This window comes from Malaclemys terrapin, chromosome 4, assembly GCF_027887155.1.
Source record: "Malaclemys terrapin pileata isolate rMalTer1 chromosome 4, rMalTer1.hap1, whole genome shotgun sequence".
Classification (NCBI taxonomy): domain Eukaryota; kingdom Metazoa; phylum Chordata; order Testudines; family Emydidae; genus Malaclemys; species Malaclemys terrapin.
Window position 1 is genome coordinate 96,920,475 of NC_071508.1, and position 22,792 is coordinate 96,943,266.

At 41.3% G+C, this 22,792-nt stretch overlaps 1 protein-coding gene across 2 annotated transcripts in view; it reads left to right on the forward strand.

Annotated features, from left to right (window-relative positions):
- LOC128836781 (formin-like) overlaps window positions 1-22,792 on the forward strand; it is a 248,220-nt gene that overhangs the window by 86,003 nt on the left and 139,425 nt on the right. The gene's annotated exons all lie outside the window — the stretch shown is intronic.

Consider the following 22,792-nt stretch of genomic DNA (forward strand, 5'->3'; position numbering starts at 1 on the left):
CTCCCCCGCCCCTTCCCCCATTGTGCTGCATCGTGCCCCACCTCCTCTCCCTCCCTGCCGCCGATGACCCTTGCTAGGGAGGGGAGAAAAGGAGCCCCAGTGCCCTCGCTGCTCAGACTGGGAAGGAGCTGGAGAAGAGGCAGGACCGGGGCCTTGGGGAAGGGGGGTGGAATCAGCGCGTATTCCTCCAGCCCCCTGCTGTGAGCCGCTCAGGGCAGGGGGCTGGGAGCACACCCCATCCCATCCCACCCCCCAGCCCTCTACCCTGACCCAGCACCCCCTGCACCCCCCCATGACCCAGCCCTGACTCTGGCACCCCCCACACATACCCAGCCCCCCCACACCCCATGCCCTGATTCCTGAACCCCCTCCCATGCCCCCAGGCATCTGCCCTGACCCCTGTGCCCCCCTCACACCCCAGCCCCCTGCACCACCCCACGACTCCAGCCCTGACTCTGGAACCCCCCACACATACCCAGCCCCCCCACACCCCATGCCCTGACTCCAGCACCCCCTCACATACCCTCAGCCCTCTGCCCTGATTCCTGCACCCTCCACACATACCCATCCCCCCACACCCAATGCCCTGACTCCTGCACCCCCTCACATGCCCCCAGCCCTCTGCCCTGACTCCTGCACCCTCCTCACACACACCCTGCCCTGACTCCTGCACTCCCCAAACATCCCCACCCCCCCTCCACATCCCCACCCTCCACCCTGAGCACCAAATGGGAGCTCCTGCACCCCCCCCACACACACATTCCCACCTGCATCCCTTGCACCATATGGAAGCTGCCCAAGTAAGCGCTCCACACCCAAACCTCCTGCCCCAACCCTGAGCCCCCTCCCTCATTCTAGCTCCTGGCCAGACCCTACACTCCAACCCCCAGCCTGCTCCTTCACCCCTAGCCCTGTGCTCAGTGAACCCCCACCCTCAGCTCAATGCAGAGAGAGAGGAAGAGAATGGGCCAGAACCAGGGAGCAGGTAGGTACCCACTCTACGTGGGCAGGGCCGGGACCCCAGACTGGCAGCAGGCTGAGCGGGGCCGGCAGCCGAGACCCTGGCTGGTAGGAGCCAGCGGACGGAACCCCAGACTGGCAGCAGGCTGAGCCACTCAGCCTGCTGCTGGTCTGGGGTGCCGGCCCCGCTCAGCCCGCTGCCGGTCTGGGGTTCTGGCTGCTGGCCCCTTGCCAGCCTGGGTCCCGGCTGCAGGCCCCGCTCAGCCCGCTGCCGGCCTAGGTGAACGGAACCCCAGGCCGGCAGTGGGCTGAACAGGCTGGTGACATGAGATCAGCATTTTAATTTAATTTTAAATGAAGCTTCTTAAACATTTTGAAAACCTTGTTTATTTTACACATAACAGTAGTTTAGTTATATAATATATAGACTTATAGAGACAGACCTTCTAAAAAACGTTACAATGTATGACCGGCACGCGAAACCTTAAATTAAAGTGAATAAATGAAGACTCGGCACAGCACTTCTGAAAGGTTGCCTACCCCTGCTCTATACAGTCTATTTTGCTCTTGATTAGAGTATACATAGATATACAAATGATAAGTAATTGTGTTTTAAAGCAAAATAGCTGAATAGGTATTTGCTTTTTCATCCTTAGCTAGCTATCCAAATTCAGGTTTATGTTTAATCTTGGAAGATTTAATGTCATCGCAAGCATAAGGTCTGCAGCCATGTGAGCTGTTCAAGGGATCTTACAAAAGAATGATAAAAAATCCATGCCGCTTGTATTTATCCTAAAAGGCCCAGTACAGTTAAAGTGACAGCGCCACTAGACACTTTCAGATATATTAACAGTTGCCATATTATCTTATTTGTTACTCACACTTTAAAAAATGGACACAGAAATATGATTTTAAAGTAAAATTAGGAGCCTGACAAAGAAGAAAGTGTGTTAGTCCATGAAATGATTGACATTGTTTTGTTACTGCAGAAGTCTCATAACAATACATTATTATATATTATATGACATAAGCTCAGTTGAGTTTCCCTGATTTGAGCCACAAGAGGGCACCTTGGATATAATCTTTGCCTTTATCATACATAATTAGAAAAACAAAGAAGTTTGACAACCTCCAGATATTTAAAACATTTTGATCAGAAATTATTTGTCTTAACACAGTAATTAATCTAATTATAAATAGCACTTAACAATTATAAAACTCCAAATAATGTGTTAATAGAGAGGAAGATTGGTTTTGTGATCTATATAAATGCATTTTAAGGATATTAAACTATTTGGGTTTTTTACATATTTACTATTATTATTTAACCTGGACACACCTGTTCATATAAGAAAAATTCTTCCTATCATATTTTACTTTATAAATCTTTAGAGTATGAATGGTGTTCAGTACTCAGTTTTAGAAGTAAATCCAATTAGTACAGTAATGCAAATTCCTGATACCCACCTTCTAAATTTGCTTTTGAATAGTCAAAGATTGAAAGGAGAGATTTATTCTACATTTCACTGAATTTGATCCATAAGAAAACATTTTACTATCTAGTTGGAAAATATAGACTTTAAAAGTCTCTTGAACATAATGCTATGAACACAGGCTTTTATGAAGAAATTAGACAAATTTTTTACATTTATTTGTATTTCCTACTCCAACTCATACATGTAACATCCCTAAATTTCAGGTATGCTGGACCAAAATACGGAGAGCATTAGTCTAGTGTTCTGAAGAGCAAATACATATTCCTGTTCACTTCCTCACCTACCCCTTTTGGTAAAACAAAAATTGAATCCTAATTTGTTATGCCTAATACAGTAGTTCTTTGCTGTATTTTTTTTCTTTACTCTTTGTCCAGAACCTAATTTCGAGTAGGATTACATACATACAGTATAGGTGGCAAATAATATGATGCCCACCTTTTGTGGGAAACCTTATCTATTTTTTCACACACTATATGGTCCCTTGTTTATCTGGATGTATGAATGATTCTTCATTTGCATTTCAATGTAGATCAACTTCAACATTTATTTTTAAAAATATGGAATAGGGTTTACTGAGATTACTGAAACAAGTAGAGTGTAAAAATATAGATAAACAGACATGAAAAACTAGGGTGAAAATATGAAAAAAAACCTCACTTGAGGAAGCAGATAAGAGATGAACTTTGGAAGTCACCCACCAGAATAAAAAAGTAAAAACTACGGCTGTCAAGCAATTAAAAAATGTAAATGCGATTAATCGTGCTATTAAAAAAATTAATCGTGATTAATCACGTGATTAATTGCACTGTTAATAATAGAATTCCATTTATTTAAATATTTTAGTATGTTTACTACATTTTCAAATGTATCAATTTCAGTTATAACACAGAATATAAAGTGCACAGCGCTCACTTTATATTTATTTTTTATTACAAGTATTTGCACTGTAAAAAAAAACCCAAAAGAAATTTTTCAATTCACCTAATACAAGTACTGTAGTGCAATCTTTGTCGTGAAAGTGCAACTTACAAATGTAGATTTTTTTGTTACATAACTACACTCAAAAACAAACAATGTAAAACTTTAGAGCCTGCAAGTCCACCCAGTCCTTTTCTTGTTCAGCCAATCGCTCAGACAAACAAGTTTATTTATATTTGCAGGAGATAATGCTGCCCTGTTCTTGTTCACAATGTCACCTGAAAGTGAGAACAGGTGTTTTCATGGCACTCTGTAACCGGTGTCACAAGATATTTACATGCCAGATGCTCTAAAGATTCATATGTCCCTTCATGCTTCAGGCACCATTCCATAGGACATGTGTCCATGCTGATGACGAGTTATGCTCGATAACGATCCAAAGCAGCGTGGACCGACACATGTTCATTTTCATCATCCGAGTCAAATGCCACCAGCAGAAGGTTAATTTTCTTTTTTGGTGGTTCGGGTTCTGTAGTTTCCTCATCAGAGTGTTGCTTTTTTAAGACTTCTGAAAGCATACTCCATACCTCGTCCTTCTCAGATTTTGGAAGGCACTTCAGATTCTTAAACCTTGAGTCGAGAGATTTAGCTATCTTTAGAAATCTCAGATTGGTACCTTCTTTGCGTTTTGTCAAACCTGCAGTGAAAGTGTTCTTAAAATGAATGTTCTGAGTCCTCATCTGAGACTACTATAACATAAAATATATGGCAGAATGCAGGTAAAACAGAGCAGGAGACATACAATTATCCCCCAAGGAGTTCAGCCACAAATTTAATTAACACATTATTTTTTTAATGAGCGTCATCAGCATGGAAGCATGTCCTCTGGAATGGTGGCAGAAGCATGAAGGGGCATACGAATGTTTAGCATATCGGGCATGTAAATACCTTGCAATGCCGGCTACAAAAGTCCACGCGAACGCCTGTTCTCACTTTCTGGTGACATTGTAAATAAGAAGTGGGCAGCATTATCTCCCATAAATGTAAACAAACTTGTTTGTCTTAGTGAATGGCTGAACGAGAAGTAGGACTGAGTGGACTAGTAGGCGCTAAAGTTTTGCATTGGTTTGTTTTTGAGTGCAGTTATGTAACAAAAAAAAATCTACATTTGTAAATTACACTTTCACAACAAAGAGATTGCACTACAGTACTTGAAAGAGGTGAATTTAAAAATTTTCTTTCATTTATCATTTTTACAGTGCAAATATTTGTAATAAAAATAATATAAAGTGAGCAGTGCACACTTAGTATTCTGTGATGTAATTGAAATCAATATATTTGAAAATGTTGAAAAACATCCTAAAATATTTAATAAATTTCAATTGGTATTCTATTGTTTAACAATGTGATTAAAACTGCGATTAATTGTGATTAATTTTTTTAATCATGATTAATGTTTTTTGAGTTAATCGTGTGAGTTAACTGTGATTAATTGACAGCCCTAGTAAAAATACATATTTTGATTCCCAGATCCCATATTTGGGGCTCTACCGAATTCATGGCCATGAAAAACGCATCATAGATTGTGAAAACCCCCTGTGAAATCGGGTCTTTTGTGTGCTTTTACCCTATATGGTACAGATTTCATGGGGGAGACCAGGGTTTCTCAAATTGGGGGGTCCTGGCCCAAAAAGGGAGCTGCAGGGGGTCAAAAGGTTATCTTAGGGGGGACACGGTATTGCTTAGCCTTCCTTCTGCACTGACCTCAGAGCTGGGCAGGAACCCAGAGCTGGGCAGGAACCCAGCTCTGAAGGCAGCACCTCACCAGAATTGTGCAGAAGTAAGGGTGGCAATACCATATCATTACAGTCTTTCTTCTGCGCTGCTGCTGGCATCAGCTCTGCCTTCAGAGCTGGGCTCCCAGCCAGCAGCCACCGCTCTCCAGCTGTTCAGATCTGAAGGCAGTGCTACCGTCAGCAGCAGCGCAGAAGCAAGGGTAGCAGTACTGCAACCGCCCCTACAATAACCTTGCAACTCTCCCACAGCTCCTTTTTGAGTCAGGACCCCTACAATTACAACACCATGAAATTTCAAATTTAGATAGCTGAAATCATGAAATTTACAATTTTTAAAATCCCATGACTGTGAAATTGACAAAATGGACAGTGAATTTGGTAGCGCCCTACCCATATCCAGCCATTTACGCTGCTAGAATGTTACGGGTGCTTATATGACCATATTTGTGATTTGAAAAAACTGTGCCCACAGGATTGTTAAATTGCTTCAGAGTAATTCACTGTTTTAATACAGTGGAAATGTAGTTATTTGGCACTACTTAATTGGCTAGAAAAACAGGCCTTAGGCTAGTCTAACCATAAATGACCTACACTTAGTTGTAGACGTGTGAGTGAAAATGAAAATATTTACCGTATATAGTCGAGCATAAGCCGGTTCGTTTATAAGCCGACCCCCTCCCCCCCGATGGATAAGTAAAAATGGGACATTTTTATGACACGTTCATAAGCCGACCCTATAATTCAGGGGTTAGTAAACTTTGGCTCCCGGGCCATCAGGATAAGCCACTGGTGGGCTGAGATGGTTTGTTTACCTAGAGTGTCCGCAGGCACGAAGGTAAACCTAAGTAAACAAAGTGTCCCGGTGCACCAGCTGCTTACCCTGAAAGGCCGGGACAGCAATTGGTGGGGAAATATTTTTGGGGGGAAAAGCTGGGGCTCAGGAGAGTTAGCCCTGTGACCACCCCCCACATCACCTCACCCCTAGCCCAGGACCCCCACACACTCCCTGTCCCATCCCTTCCCACCTTATCTGGGGAGGGCCAGGGGAGGATGTCTCTGGCCTGGCTGGAGCTGCTCCAGCAGGCTGGGCCGCGTGGCCGCAGCCTGCTCCAGCGGGTCAGACCGGGCGGCGCGGCCGCAGCCTGCTCTGGGGGGTGGGACCAAGCGGCACGGCTGCAGCCTGCCAGCCCCGGAGCTGCAGCTGCTTTGGAGGCTGGCGGGAGAGCAGCCTGGCCAGAAGCGGAGAGACTCTGGCCCCACCTCTTCCCTTCTGTCTCTGCTGGCTGTGCTGCCTCTCCTTGCTCCCTCTGTTGCGGGGAGGGGCTGTGTCCCACCTCTCCCTCTCTATACCCGTTCATAGGCCAACCCCCATCTCTGGTGCTTCCCTTTTTTATTAAAAAAATTCGGCTTATGAACAAGTATATATGGTAGTTTGATTTATTCATGCTAGCTGTTTTCAGTGATTTGGGCCTAAAACTATGATATACTGTAATTTATAGTCATTATTGTTATGCCCAATACATACAGTGAAACCCTGTGATAATTGGGGTCCAAAAAATTCTATTGCGATAAATGGGGCGTCGCTTTATAGCGGGATTATGAAATTTACCATTTCAAGACGGTCAGTTTAAGTCTTGTAAAAAAAACAACGGTTATCCCAGCATGTTTTAAACACAAAAGTAGTAATTTAATTACATATATATGAAAGAAACATGTGAAATCGACTATACTAATCATTGCACAGAGTGCAAAGTGACTCCATAATTTTAAATTTCATCACTTCTTAAAAAAGCTATCTAGCATGGTCTGCTTATTTGCCGCGGACTGTTGGCTTCTAGCAAAGTCAAGAATGCTTCTGAGTTGGAGGATTTTGAAGCTGTCCACGTCTTGAATTTCCAGCCACCTCAAACTGGCTTCTAGGTGCTTTACTGCCTCAGATACTTTTGGTGGGGGAGTTGAGGTGCCATCGTCGTTGTCGTCATTAGCGCCACTGGTTTCGGGCTCTGGTGGTGCAGCTTCATTCTTCCTGCTGACATTTGCAACAATTTTGTCATCTGAGATGTGTTCCTATATGGGGCAGATGTCATCTGCTGAAAACCAGTTGAGGATATCATGATGACTGTGCTCATATTCTCTGAGTGCTTCTTCAGCTAAACGTACATCGTCTTCAATGAATCTTGTAAATTCAGGCTCGTTGTCGTTACCATCATCGTGTGTAGATGATGGAAAAGTTGGACCAAGACCCTTTATCCAGCATCGTTCAATGCAATGTGCAGAGATAGCATCCCAGGCTTTCCCGCTGAGGTGACAGACTTCTTTCAAGTTGAGTGATGCCAGTGATGTGTCGACGGAGGAGTTGTTATCCACTACCATCTGCTTGATCATTTCGCGACGATAGTTTTGCTTAAATACCGATATGATGCCTTGGTCCAGTGGCTGAATTTCTAACATAGTATTCTTTGGGAGATAAGAGACTTTAATCTTGCTGTCATGACTGACAAGATTTTCCTCTGGGGGGTGGGCAGGGCAATTATCCAGCAGGAGGTGATCTTTTCCCTCCTGCTTGAGTTTTCACAAATGAGCCCAAATGGCTGGCACGAAAGTTTTATGGAACCAGTCTTCAAATATGGAGCTATTCGTCCATGCATTCTTGCTGTTGGTGTATTCAAAGAGAAGGGCATTCATATTAACATGATGAAAATATCTGGGAGACCTTGCTTTTCCAATCATCAGAGGTCTGACTTCGTGGCTGCCAGACTTGTTGATGCAAAACAAGAGAGTGACTCGGTCCTTTCTCTGCTTAAAGCCTTCTTGTTTGTGACCATCATTCCTGGTTGCGAGGGTGCGATCGGGTAACATTTTAAAGCATAAACCAGTCTCCTCGCAGTTGTAAACTTGATCAGCTGTGTAGCAACCTTCCTCCAGCAACTTTTTAAGCTCAATTGGATAGGAATCAGAAGCCTCCTTATCAGCTGAGCGGATTTCCCCAGACACAAGAACTTGACTTATAGTGTGCCTTTTCTTGAATCTGTCCAACCAGCCATTACTCGCCTTAAATTTGGATTCATTTCCATTGATAAGGCGATCAAATTTCTCTGGTTGAGCTTTCAGAATAGGAACAGAAATGGGAACTCCTTCTGAGCGAGCCTGGACAAACCAAGGCTGAATCTAGGCTTTCGTCATTAGCAAACTTGACCTTTTTATGCTGTAAACCAGTTTCCTTTTCAAGAATGCAGGGTAGGCTATGGAGCTTTTCTTCTTTTTTCCACCCTCGCAGAGTGGACTCGCTAATTCCTAGATCTCTAGCAAGCTGAGTTTGTTGTTTGCCCTTTTTAGTTGATCCAGGGCGTACAGTTTCTCTTGGGCAGAAAATGACATGCATTTGCGAACTGGCGTATCCATAATGGTAAAATATTTTTTTAAATATAGGAAATTAATAACAAGTTCATAGGCAAACACCATACGCTTGTACAACTCAAGAACTAGTGCAATGGGCCTGCAATAGCCACGAGTCACTTTATCCTATAAGACCGGAAGAACGCGGTTTATTTATAAATGTCATAAAAAAAGTATTCCGGCAAAACATGAACAGTATTACGGCCTTAAAGGGGAGCCAACTTATGATTGCGTTCTATCCAAATTCGCATTATCGTGGGGCGCGTTATTGCGAGGTTTGACTGTATTGCCAGTCATATTTGTGTTGTCCAAATACTACTGCACGCAGTGCAGAAGAGACCATTATGATCATCTAGTCTGATTTCTTGCGTAACGTAGGCCATATAAATTTACACCGTAATTCCTGCATTGAGCCCAGTAACTTGTGGTGGAATTACAGTGTATCTTTGGGGGGAAAAAATTCTTTGTATATGTACATGCAATTTTCAAAACACCTTATCGGTAATACGAAACTTCTTATCAATTAATAACTTTTAAAATACAAAAAAAAAAAAAGATTTTAGAAGTTAACTGAAATCCTAGAACTAAAGCTTTTCTTATGTAAGGTTCCATGAGTTTCTGATAAATGGCTAGTTACCAGGCCACAGTACCACTTGAAAATCTTACAGACAGTTTGATCCCCTTGTATAGTCTTGTGTTTTTCATTGTCTCTCTGAAATCCCAAATGTCTGCTGGCTAGCTCCAATGGATCAATCACGGTGGGCTCCTTGCAATCCAACAGGGAGTTATTTTACTTAACAACAGTGTGGTGTGTTACTTGATGGTAATGGAAGGCTTATTGTGGATTTATGTAGAACTATTCTTCTTTTTTCATTCCCCTTCCCACCCTCCCAAGACCCCAGGCCCCTTAATAAAATAACCCACCAGTCATATGTATCTAGTCAAACATTTACTTCCTGCTTGTCTCAGTGCATGCTTTACTAGTCTGGGCTTGAGAATCCCACAGTATCATAGAGTACAGCACTTAATATTCTGGTTAAAAATAAACTTTTATGCAGACTTCAGGAAAGATAGATTCTGAGTCTTCACTGCAGAAGCTGACGAGTTGATCTCAAAGATGTTTTCATCTTTTTAATTGATTCCTTGTGTTACTTCCATAACAGAGTTCCTGTGTAATGCTGGGCAAGTCAGTTAAACCAAACTTCTTTGAGTGCTGGTCTCTGTGGTTATTCACTATGGGCACATATGTGCCCTCCATGCGCCTGGGACTGGAAATTATTCTATAGCAATGTCCATTGTTCCATGCCTCCTTATGCTTCCATCTGATGGCATAAAACACGTCATGGACTGACCACCCCACCCCCAGTTCCTTTTCCAAAATGTCCGCTTCTCCCCTTCCTCTGGCACTGCCAGATACTCCGTGCCCAGAATGGATGCAGCCAGAGACTATACAAAGAAGACATTGATGGTACCAGGAGCTCACAGTGTCCTGAATCTGTGCCTGGATAGACCACCACCAATGCCCGAGCCTCATAAGGACATAAGGGATCATTCTCCCCCTGCTCTGATGGTACTGCCTATACACAGACCTTCCACCTCTAAAACAGGACAGACAGTCCTGACAAAGCCCAGGAGACTCGGCAGTTCACCTAAGGCTGGTCCTCCGTATGCTGTCCTGGGGGACTTGGCTATCTATTTGGACTTGGAATCCCTGATTTTTGCAGAGCTGATACTCTTGTGGGAGTATCAACTTCAGTCTCTTTCCCACCCACCTGCTCCTACCTTCTATCTGATATAATCAGAATCCACGGTACCCCGGTCCCATGGATAGAACATGAGGAGGCCCATTCATCAGACAAACACAAGCCAGTGCTGATGGTCACTTCAATTACAATTATCAGTTCAGACAGGCCTTTCAGATCCACTCAACCTCCCTTTCCTCATCAGCAGCAGTTCTGGCCCGGAGACCAATGGTAGCCAACATGGGGGCCATCTCCATTTCCTCCCATTGCATTGACCTTATTGGAGCCCCAGAGTTAATACTTCTGGGCAGTTGAGTTATGAGGACCTTGAGTTCTACTCCCCAAAATGGTCATCACTGAGTGAAGAAGCACAGGCCTGATCTACACTTGGGGGGGGGGGAATGGACCTAAGATATGCAAATTCAGCTATGAGAATAGCGTAGCTGAAGTCGACGTATCTTAGGTCAACTTACCTTGCATCCGAACGGTGCGGGGTCAACTGCCGCCACTCCCCCGTCAACTCCGCTTCCGCCTCTTGCTGAAGTGGAATACAGGAGTCGATGGCAGAGTGATCGGGGATCGATTTATCGTGTCTACACTAGGTGGATAGTAGATAGTGTAGACGTACCCACAGTCTCCTCAGGAGCAGTTGATGAAGGAGTATCAACCAGCATTGATGAATCCACCAGCAATACTCTTCTCACCCTTTCCAGATGAGGCAGTATCACCGTCTTCTCCCTCATCACCAGACAGTTTTCAGATTTGAAGACATTCTCCAGATTCCTAAGAAGACTGTCCAGAATTACACCCTCAAGGTTCTAGACATACTCCAGGCTTTGGCTCGACCTAAAGTGGTACTCCTGATTAATGCGGCCATCATGGAACCTGCCAGATTGGTCTAGTGAACACCTTTGTCCTGTGCCCTGACCCCAAAGAGGGCTGAGAAACATTTATGTGTTCCCCTCCAGGGGAGCATAATTTTTATGTTCCCACCTTAACCCCATTTTCCTGGTGGTGCAGGTGGGTACAGAACAAAGTCTGCTACACCAGCCCAACTTCACTCCACCAAACAGAGATGCTAAGGTACTTAGACCCCTTTGGAAGGAAGCTGAGTTTTTTTTAGCTAGCTTAGCACTGCAGATAGCAAACTACCATCCTTTAATGTCCAAGTGTAACTTTTTCAATTACAGAAAGCTATCAGAATTCGTGAACAAGCTCTGTCATGAATGCAGATCTCAGTTCCAGAACATCCAGGATGAGGAAAAGCCAGTTACATGAACTTCCCTCCAGGTATCTCTTGATGCAGCTGACACAACAGCATTCTTCAAGGCTGCCTCAATAGTCATAAATAAATATATGGAGATATACCTATCTCATAGAGCTGGAAGGGACCTTGAAAGGTCATCAAGTCCAGTCCCCTGCCTTCACTAGCAGGACAAATACTGTCCCTGACATTTTTTTTTTTTGCTCCAGATCCCTAAATGGCCCACTCAAGGATTGAACTCACAACCCTGGGTTTAGCAGACCAATGCTCAAACCACTGAGCTATCCCTCCACCCTATGCCGTCCACTTCACTTCTCTTCCAGCTGCCAACCCCCCTACCCTGCCCCTCTTCAGGGACTGCTCTCATGAGAACCTGCTACGACAGGAAATAGACTCTCTTCTACTCTTGAGTACTATACAATCGGTTCCCATGCATCACAGAGGGAAAGTGTTTTATTCCAGGTATTTCCTGGTTCCAAAAAAAAAAAAAAACAGTGGTTGGAGACTCATCCTAAATTTAAGGCTACTCAACATCTTTGTGAAGGCACAAAAATTCAAAACAGTGACACCTGCAGCAATAACTCTGATACTGGCCCAAGGGGATTGGTTCTCAGCCCTCAACCTTCAGGATGCATATTTCCATATAGCAATTCACCCATCCAACAAAAGATTCCTACGTTTTACTGTCTGTCAGGACCATTTTCAGAATAGGGTGATTATAAGTAGTAAGCATCGAGATCAAGTTGGTTATCTAAGAAGTAAAATAAATTCGCAGTCTAAGTTCTATAAACTAACCAGGATTTGAATCAAGCCGTGTCTCACACTAATAGACGGTAGAAACAGGTCACAGAACTTCAATACACAGGCTGGAACTCTCCACCAGCCCAGGACCACTCTCCCCAGTTCAAAATCTTTGTCCTCCAGATGTATTTCCAGGTGTTGAGTTGTCGGGAAGTGAGGCCAAGTCATGATGTTACTTTCCCTCTTTATAGTTTCTTTCAGCTTGCTGGAAAGATGTATGCTTGTGAAGTGGAGGTCTACTTTGTCTACTTGCTCTTTCTGAGAAGTTTTCTGGGATGGTCATTGGGAGTGTGGATACATTTTAATGGACCATCAGCGCATCTGGCTAATCTGTGGTTGTATCTGATAGGCTGGTTGTGGCTGTTCCCAACTTCACAACGTATTTCAGTAACACACACATAGCAAATCTTCATAACTTCAGATACAATGATATCACATACAATCCAACAGGATATTAATGTTCACCAGATCAAGACTTTCAAAATGATGCCTCACAAGACACACTTTGTACAAAACATATCATAATTATATGACAATGGTGAATATGGGGGTTCAAGGGTGATGCTTTGAGCTACAGAGTGCCACACTAACCTTACAGGGATGTTGTGAATATAAATTAATTAATGTTTGGGATGTACTCAGATATCATAGTGAGGAGTACCATAGAAAAGCCTATGAGGAAATTAATAGTTCTGTCTTCAAAGCAGGATTTGAATAGTGTATAGTAAATAAGGCACAAGACCACATACTGAATAGCAAGGAGAAACCAATACAGTAACTCCTCACTTAACATTGTAGTTATGTTCCTGAAAAATGCGACTTTAAGCGAAATGATGTTAAGCGAATCCAATTTCCCCATAAGAATTAATGTAAATGAGGGGGTTAGGTTCCAGGGACATTTTTTTCACCAGACAAAAGACTATATTATATAATGTACACACACGCAGTATAAGTTTTAAACAAACAAATTAATACTGGTACACAGTGATGATGATTGTGAAGCTTGGTTGAGGTGGAGGAGTCAGAGGGTGGGATATTTCCCTTACTGCTAAATGATGAACTAGCAATTGGCTGAGCCCTCAAGGGTTAACGCTCTCACTCTACAAGGCAGCAGGAATGGAGGGAAATATGCGCATTTCCCCTTTAAGTACAATGCCTTGTTAATTAGATCAGCTTGCTGAGACCGCAGCTGCTGCAAGCTCCCTCCATCCTGAGCCCTGGTGTGTCCCCCCTGCTCTATGGGAGATGGGGTAAGCGGGGTGCAGGAGCAGGGGGGAGGGAGACACCCTGACATTAGCCCCCCTTTTGCTTCCCTTCCCCCCCCCCACAGCAAGCAGGAGTCTCGGGGAGCAGCTCCAAGGCAGAGGGCAGGAGCAGCACGTGGCAGTGGGGGGAGGGACAGCTGCAATTGCTAGCCTGCTGGGCCGCTAGCTGCTGCACAGGGAACTCAGGGGAGCGGGGAGCTGATAGAGGGAGCTGATAGGGGGGCTGCCGGTCCACCCTGGTTCCAACCCCCACCAGCTAGCTGCAACGGGCTGCTCTTCCTGCAAGCAGTAGACAAAGCAGGTGGCTGCCAAACGACGTTGGAAGAGATATTACACAACTTTAAACAAGCATGTTCCCTAATTGATCAGCAACGTAACAACTAAACAACGTAACTGGGATGACTTTAAGTGAGGAGTTACTGTATATTGAATCGTTGCTCATTATGTGAGCACTGTCCATTCTGTGCACTGAATGAGTCAAGGTTCCTGTGGAACAATAGTATGTGCTCATGTAATTGAATACTATCATATTGCATATGCCCAAGGAGGCACTTCCTAACTTTTGAGTGCTTGACTTTGCAACCATAATAAGGTACTTTTAACATCATTTTTGTGTAAGTAGATACAAAACAGTATATAATGTCTATATAGAATACACCTTAAAATGCATTGTTTATAACTTCAGCAAGGCAGTTCTGATTTGTTAAATTTACTGGTAATGTATGGGTTGAAAGGAAGAAACGTGCTTGAAGTCAAACTCTTCATCTGAAAGATCCTGAAGTTTGGTGCATTGGGAGGTAGGATTTTATATCCTAATCCGGATCCAAAGTCCTCAGCTTTGTTACACTGTAAATACTTGGACAAAAATCAAGAAGTTGGGAAGTTTGGGATAAGTATTTGGATCTAAACATTTTCTCTCGGCTTATACCTAGTTTGAAGATATGTTAAGTATTTTAGAAGTGTTTGTATAATTCAAAAGGATGTGGTGTTTTTGATAAGTATGTCTTGTGGGTTAAAGATAAGGTTATTGGGGGGAGATAAAGTGAATGTATTCACTGTAAGCGTTCTACAATCTTAAGGTAAAATATTCAACATCATCTAGGTCCCACTTTCAAAAGGGACTTAGGATCCTAAGTGTCATTGAAAATTGGTGGGATTTAACCTCGGAAATGGTTAAATCAGATTTGAAAAAAGAATTTGGGTATTTTTGAAAATGTTACCGTTTATCAACATTGCCTTCTCTGATTGTTTCCATATTTTGTAAAGCTTAATGTTTAGTTATAACATTCTTTGCATATAGCTTTTGTGGCCATTCTCTATTACCTATCTCTATTAATATTATGTTGACACAGTTATTTGTCTGGAAATTTTATTATTTTTAAAAGAAATATTATGTTATACTGAAAGTATAAAAAGACTTCAGCCATAATGTTTGTTGTGTAGACAAGTTTTTGCACTATGAACAGATTCCGCACATGAACTTTTAAGTGCATAAGTGTTTATGCACTGAAAAGAATTGAGTATATAAAAGTTAATGTCTATAATACTGAAAAGACTTCAACTGTCATTTTAAAAAAACACCAATTTCCACTGAATTTTAATGGTATTTGAACACCTATCTTCTTTAGGTTCCTTTGGAAATCCTAGACTTCATAGATATATGCCAGGCTTACAACTCCTTAGAGATATCTGCCACACCTGCAATCTCCCAAAATGCTCTTATAGGACTAGCAAGCCTTGCATAGACTCTTTCATATGTTGGATTTAAGCATCTAAAACTTTATATACTGCAAGATCCTAGTTCTCCCCTCACACCAAACTGTCATTGGCCTTTGTCTGCCTCTTAACAGACCTAATCCATGCAGTTTGCAAACTGATACATTGCTTTGAAGCCAGCCCACCCCCCACCTTGTGGGAGTTGCACAGCCCAGACTTGTTGCCCTATACTTGATTTCAGCTGTAAAGTCAGAGGTAGCTGGAAGGAAGATAGAACTAGGAAACTGATTTTGAGATGCAATAAACAATGGGCTCAGCAAGCATCAAACTACAATGCCATGTCGCCTGAAAGAGATGTGTTTTAGAAGACAAGTGCTTCCGTGTAATGTACAGTGTATGCATTCTTTATATCTTAACGTTACTAAGGCTAGATATATTTTAAAGTATGTGTTTGTCTTCCCTATATTTCTGAGGATTTACCAGGAAGATAGTCATCCTTATAGAAGCTAGTATTTTCTATACTAGTTCAAGGAACAGTATGGCAGGAAGTACCTGATGCCACTGTTTCTTCATCTTACAAAGAAAATGGGTAAATGTCAGGTAATTTGTGTCACGTGTATGATCTAAATGAAGGTCCATCAATCATCTTTGGTCCCTGAGTGCAATGATTATCATATCAAAGACACAGAATGACAGTGAGGATAACAACTTTCTGTTGTCTATTATCGATAACTGGCTTCAAGTAATTATTAACATATGTTCTCATTTAACATGTGTCAATATTTTGAATGAAGAGCATTATTTAAGTTTAAAGAATATATCTGTCTGCAAATTTTCTATCTATTAAATGAGAAATTATGATTACTTCATTTTGTGGTTCTGCAAGAAAAGCAGATATTGCAGAAATAGTTGTCTGCTTCACAGGTTTGAAACACAAGGGTCGTCTTCAACTTTCTACATAGAGGTAATAAACAGTCTTTGAGCAGAAGAATTCTGGTGAATGTTCGTCCCAGCCACTCTTCCTTTCTCTCCATCCATTGTACAGCAGGGAGAAGAGTGCATTCCTTTGGTTACCACCAAGTTATACACTCACATAGGGTGTAGGATATACCCTTTAGCATAGATAGGAACCGTTAATTTTTGGTACTTTTACAAATTTGATAATAGAGCAATGGAGATAAATGCATATCTATCTCATTCCTCATCTACTATGAAGAAAAGTTCTGTGTAGATCAAAAGCTTTTCTCTTTTACCAACAGAAGTTGGTCCAATAAAAGATATTACCACACCCACCTCTCTATACTATATCAAGCAAGTACCATGTCTATTACTTGTCTATTTAAAGTGTGTTTTTAAAAGAATAACAGGAGATTTTCCCCTATTGTGTTTAATTTAAAGTTAAATGCCTCCTGAAGCACTTAAAAATATAGATCAAAATATAAAAACAAAATGGCTTCTCATAATTTTGATTGAAATGTATTATTCAAATAGGGATAAATCCTGCCTTATTTTGAGCAGAGGGAGAAAAGATTGTGGCTGATGCTTTATATCCTACAGAAATCCCATGAGCACATATGGGGGGGGAGGGGTTTGATGGCATTGTGGAGTATACTTAACTATAACTCTGAGCTGGGTTTCAGTAGGCTCCTAACAAATGCTTGGGGATAATTGCAGTATACAAGCTAAATGACTGGGTATGAGTGTTGGACATTGTGATCTGCAGGACAGCATGTTAGCGATAGTTTCTCCCAACACATTTGAGTGTCATGGAAAGAACCTGTCCACCACTATAGGGAAGGACTTTGCCTTTAATTGCTTAAGTAAACTTAATCTTTGCAAAAAGAACAGGAGTACTTGTGGCACCTTAGAGACTAACAAATTTATTTGAGCAATAGCCCACAAAAGCTTATGCTCAAATAAATTTGTTAGTGTCTAAGGTGCCACAAGTACTCCTGTTCTTTTTGTGGATACAGACTAACACGGCTGCTACTCTGAAACCTGTCATTAATTTTTGCAGTTTTATGTACCACAAAGTGTCCGGGACAAAATTTGACAGAACAGTGAAGTTTGTCATGCAACATTTAATGGTATGTATTTCTGGTTGCATTAAAGAAACACCCGTTAGTGGGGATGTCAGAATAATTTAGCTAAATGTATTCAAGCATGAATACATATCCACTTTTACAGTAGATGGTAGATATTAGAGAGAGATACAAAGAACGCTTTGCATCAAATCAAGTAGCCTAATAATATTTTTTAGATGGCTAGTCAGTAGAAGCCACTTACAGGGGCGGCTCCAGGCACCAGCGCAGCAAGCGTGTACCTGGGGCAGCAAGCCGCAGGGGGAGGCCTGCCGGTCGCTGTGAGGGCAGCAGTCAGGCTGCCTTCGGCAGCATGCCTGCCGGAGGTCCGCCAGTCCCGCCGTTTTGGCAGCAATTCGGCAGCGGGTACACCGAAGCCGCGGGACCGGCAGATCACCCGCAGAAACACTGCCGAAGCCGCGTGACTGCAGACCGCCTGCAGGCATGCCACCAAAAGCTGCCTGACTACCGTGCCTGGGGCAGCAAAAAACATAGAGCCGCCCCTGGCCACTTAGGGCAAATTATGTTATGGACCAGGAGATAGACTGAATAAGACAGCAGCAGCATTCACGTTTTGTCTTTGAGCCAGAAGATGCTGCATCTATTTCAGTGATGTGTTTATTCACTAGAGGAGAGACAGACTGTTGGCTGCCATGTCCAGTCTTAGACAGACTCTGCCAGCTGGCAGAACAGCATCAGCTAACAGCTAGGAAGTCAGCTGCTTACCTGTCATTGCCAGCCACAGTCAGGAGGCACAGACTGCTGAGAGGTGATTCATGCCAGGTCATCTTTAACAAACATAGATTAAATACAACAATGGTGCCTTTGCAAAGTTCTATTTCATTATCATGTGCTATTTAATAAGTTGGAGAAGTGATGTGTCCTCCTTACATCTGTTTTCTATATAAAATTCTCAAATTGAGTTTATACTCTGCTGCCAGCAGCCTCCTGAAACTGACCATAATTTGAGGCAAAGGAGATGCCACAGAAAATATATTTCCTATTTCTAATATTGATTGCATCTGGTTGTTGCAAAAGGTCCCTAATTCTTCATTGGTTCCAAATTCTGACAACAAAATTCCTTATGCAATTACATAGCATTACAACTGTATTTTTAATATGTTTTATATGTCCTACTTGAGCTATTCTACTGTCTTATTGTTACCATTTTTGCTATCTAATGAATAAAATATTAGTCGTTAGTCACACAGGTTTGGTTTGGCTGAAGTTATTTCAAGTAGTCTGGGTCTAGTCTGATCTATAGTAATTGTGACCATGTGTACTTATTTCCATACAGATTTTTAGAAACAATAGGAATCTCTATTTTTTTAAATGTACCATTAAAATTATTTGCAATTTTTTTTACAAAAGTTACAAGAAGAAAAATTAGCCACATGAACTAATTTGATCATATCTGGAGAGTATATCAACACTTTTCTGAAGTACCCTAATGTATTAGTTTTAAATGTCATATTATCTGTATGAGGTATAGTCTGGAAAGGTTTTGCCTCAAACTAGGCATGTCTAATGGGGTTTATGACAACATATGAATTTGACCCTGAACAGGGTCAGCCTTGAGGTCAGTGAATGCAATACAAATTGCATACTAGTCAAGCCTATAATTATCCCTGTTAGAAGTTAATGTGCTACCTAGTTCAGCAGACTTATGTACAGCTTCAAAAATGATCATCATATCCTGGGTACTTTCTAACATTTACAAAGAATCACATTTTACGTGAGGGGATGTATGCAAAGTATTCATATACAGTGACTTGTAGCCAAGTCATTTTGTATGTTTGTATATTTGGGAAATTCAGAACATGGATTCTGTCTTGTTTGAACAAAACATATAGAATAAGAATACAAAGTTACCGTAATTAATTTTAATAGCTAACATACGGTATCATAAATATAGTGTATAAAGACCTTCAGGATATGTTTTATTTGCAGTGCTGGCATAAAATATGCTATATGTAGCATAACTAGCATTCATTAAATTGTGTGGTGAGCCTCTACTGCATGGTCATAAGTAGCTTGTAAGATCCTTCTTGGAGGCACCATATATTGTTATTTGTTTGTGAAGTGTCTGGCACACTTTTAACACTTGATAAATAATAATTTACTCTGCATTTATTCAGACAAAAATGTCACTAGCCTTTCACTCTCTACCATGTTTCCCAATTCCCATTTCACTTTTATATTTGTGATTGGCTGAGTGGCTGTTCTGCTAAATTCCCCGAATGGGCCCCTAAGATAGGAGTATTGCAGTAAACAATTGTATGAATTAGTATGAGGTTTTTTAAACCATATCGTACTCTGCAGTTTTCATTATTGTGAGAGCCACTAAAATATATTATTGGGATAACAAAACTTATATCATGATTTTGGGGGTTGGAAAAGTTTAACTGTTTGTTTTGATTTATATTTGAATGCCTCTGTTGGTGGGATTAAAATTCAGTTTCTCACAGTATTTTCCCAGACATATTGTGCTGGAAACCTCTATTAAGCATTTATTTGTGCAAGTTTCCAGTCTTGTTGAAATCTAGATTGAAGAGAGGCTGATTTTGGTGAAGTGTTTGAATTTTCAAATTAATTAACGAGAGATGGTCCTGAGTCAAGACCCTGGATATGAAACGCCTCCTGAATTTTGAGGAAGTTCATCTCTGGATCTGAATTTTGTGACTTGTTTCCTATCATATCTCTCTAATGGTACAAACCAAACCACAGATACAAACATCGCAAAACTTGGGTCAAATTTGGCTTCAAATCCTAATTTTGCATCTCAGGTCTATCTGTGCCAAAAGCTGAACTAAACCTCCAAAACTTTGAAGGTTCACCTTTCAGTATTTTATGTATGTACCTATCCCCGCTCTGAGGTAATACATACCAGAATATGGATCTTTTGTTCATTTTAATGTGCTAGCATCTTCCCCCCCACTTCCCCCTACACAAAAATAGTTTGGGCTCAATACAGAGCACTAACATGTATGATCTAATATTCAAAAGATGGTCAAAGTCCTTCACTCTTCCTGGGCTTTGGTGACAGATGCTCAGTCATCATTGGAAAGAAGAACTTTTCAGCAATCTCAGAGTGTTTTAGGGGCTGTGTTGAGAGGTAGCCATAGGAAAAGCCGTCAGCTTTCTTTGATCAAGAAGACCATGTGTTGGGAAGTGAGGACTTGAGGATGGGTTGTAGTGAAATTAAAATTATCAGGTCACCTGAGGGCTTTGAGACATACTCAGAATTAGGGCTGTCAAGTGATTAAAAAAATTAATCACAATTAATCGCACTGTTAAATAATAATAGAATACCTTTTATTTAAATGTGTTTGGATGTTTTCTACATTTTCAAATATATTGATTTCAATTACAACACAGAATACGAAGTGTACAATGCTCACTTTATATTTATTTTTGATTACAAGTATTTGCGCTGAAAAAAACAAAATAAATAGTATTTTTCAATTCACCTAATACAAGTACTGTAGTGCAATCTCTTTATCATGAAAGTTGAATTTACAAATGTAGAATTATGTACAAAACATAAGAATGGTCATACTGGGTCAGACCAAAGGTCCATATAGCCCAGTATCCTGTCTTCTGACAGTAGCCAATGCCAGGTACCCCAGAGGGAATGAACAGAACAGGTTATCACCAAGTGATCCATTCCCTGTCTCCCATTCCCAGCTGCTGGCAAACAGAGACTAGAGACACCCTCCTGGCTAATAGCCATTGATTAACCTATCCTCAATGAACTTATCTAGTTGTTTTTTGAACCCCCTGACAGTCTTGGCCTTCACAACATCCTCTGGCAAAGAGTTCCACAGGTTGACTGTGCGTTGTGTGAAGAAATACGTCCTTTTTTTGTTTTAAACCTGTTGCCTATTAATTTCACTTGGTGACCCCTAGTTCTTGTGTTATGAGAAGGAGTAAATAACACTTCCTTATTTACTTTCTCGACACCAATCATGATGTTATAGACCTCTATCATATCCCCCCTTAGTTGTCTTTTTTCCAAGCTGAAAAGTCCCAGTTTTATTAATCTCTCCTCATATGGAAGCCATTCCATACCCCTAATAAAAATTTTAGAGTCTGCAAGTCCACTCAGTCCTACTTCTTGTTCAGCCAGTCGCTCAAACAAGTTTGTTTACATTTGCAGGAGATAATGCTTTCCCATTTTTTGTTTACAATGTCACCTGAAAGTGAGAACAGGCGTTCTCATGGCACTGTTGTAGCCGGCGTTGCAAGATATTTACATGCCAGATGCACTAAAGATTCATATGTCCCTTCATGCTTCAACCACCATTCCAGGGGACATGCATCCATGTTGATGATGGTTCTGCTTGATAACAATCCAAAGCAGTGCAGACTGATGCATATTCATTTTCATTATCTGAATCAGATACCACCAGCAGAAGATTGATTTTCTTTTTTGTTGGTTTGGGTTCTGTAATTTCCGCATCAGAGTGTTGCTCTTTTAAGACTTCTGAAAGCATGCTCCACAGCTTGTCTCTCTCAGATTTTGAAAGACACTTCATATTCTTAAACCTTGCATCAAGTGCTGTAGCTATCCTTAGAAATCTCACATTAGTACCTTCTTTGCCTTTTGTGAAATCTGCAGCAAAAGTGTTCTTAAAATGAACAACTTGTGCTGGATCATCATCTGAGCTTGGTATAACATGAAATATATGGCAGAATGCTGGTAAAACAAAGCAGGCAACATACAATTCCCCAAGGAGTTCAGTCACAAATTTAATTAACACATTATTTTTTAATGAGCGTCATCAGCATGGAAGCATGTCCTCTGGAATGGTGGCCAACGCATGAAGGGGCAAACGAATGTTTATCATATCTGGCACATAAATATTTTGCAATGTCACCTACAAAAATGCCATCCAAATGCCTGTTCTCACTTACTGGTAACATTGTAAATAAGAAGAGGGCAGCATTATCTCCTGTAAATGTAAACAAGCTTGTTTGTCTTAGCGATTGGTTGAACAAGAAGTAGGACTAAGTGGACTTGTAGGCTCTGAAGTTTTACATTTTTTTGGTTTTGAGTGCAGTTATGTAACAAAAACAAATCTACATTTGTAAGTTGCACTTTCACGACAAAGAGATTGCACTACAGTACTTGTATGAGGTGAATTGAAAAATACTATTTATTTTGTTTATCATTTTTACATTGCAAATATTTGTAATAAAAATAATATACACTTTGATTTCAGTTACAGCACAGAATACAATATATATGAAAATGTAGAAAAACATTTATTTAATACATTTCAATTCGTATTCTATTGTTTAACAGTGCAATTAAAACTGCAATTAATCACCATTAATTTTTTAATGGTGATTAA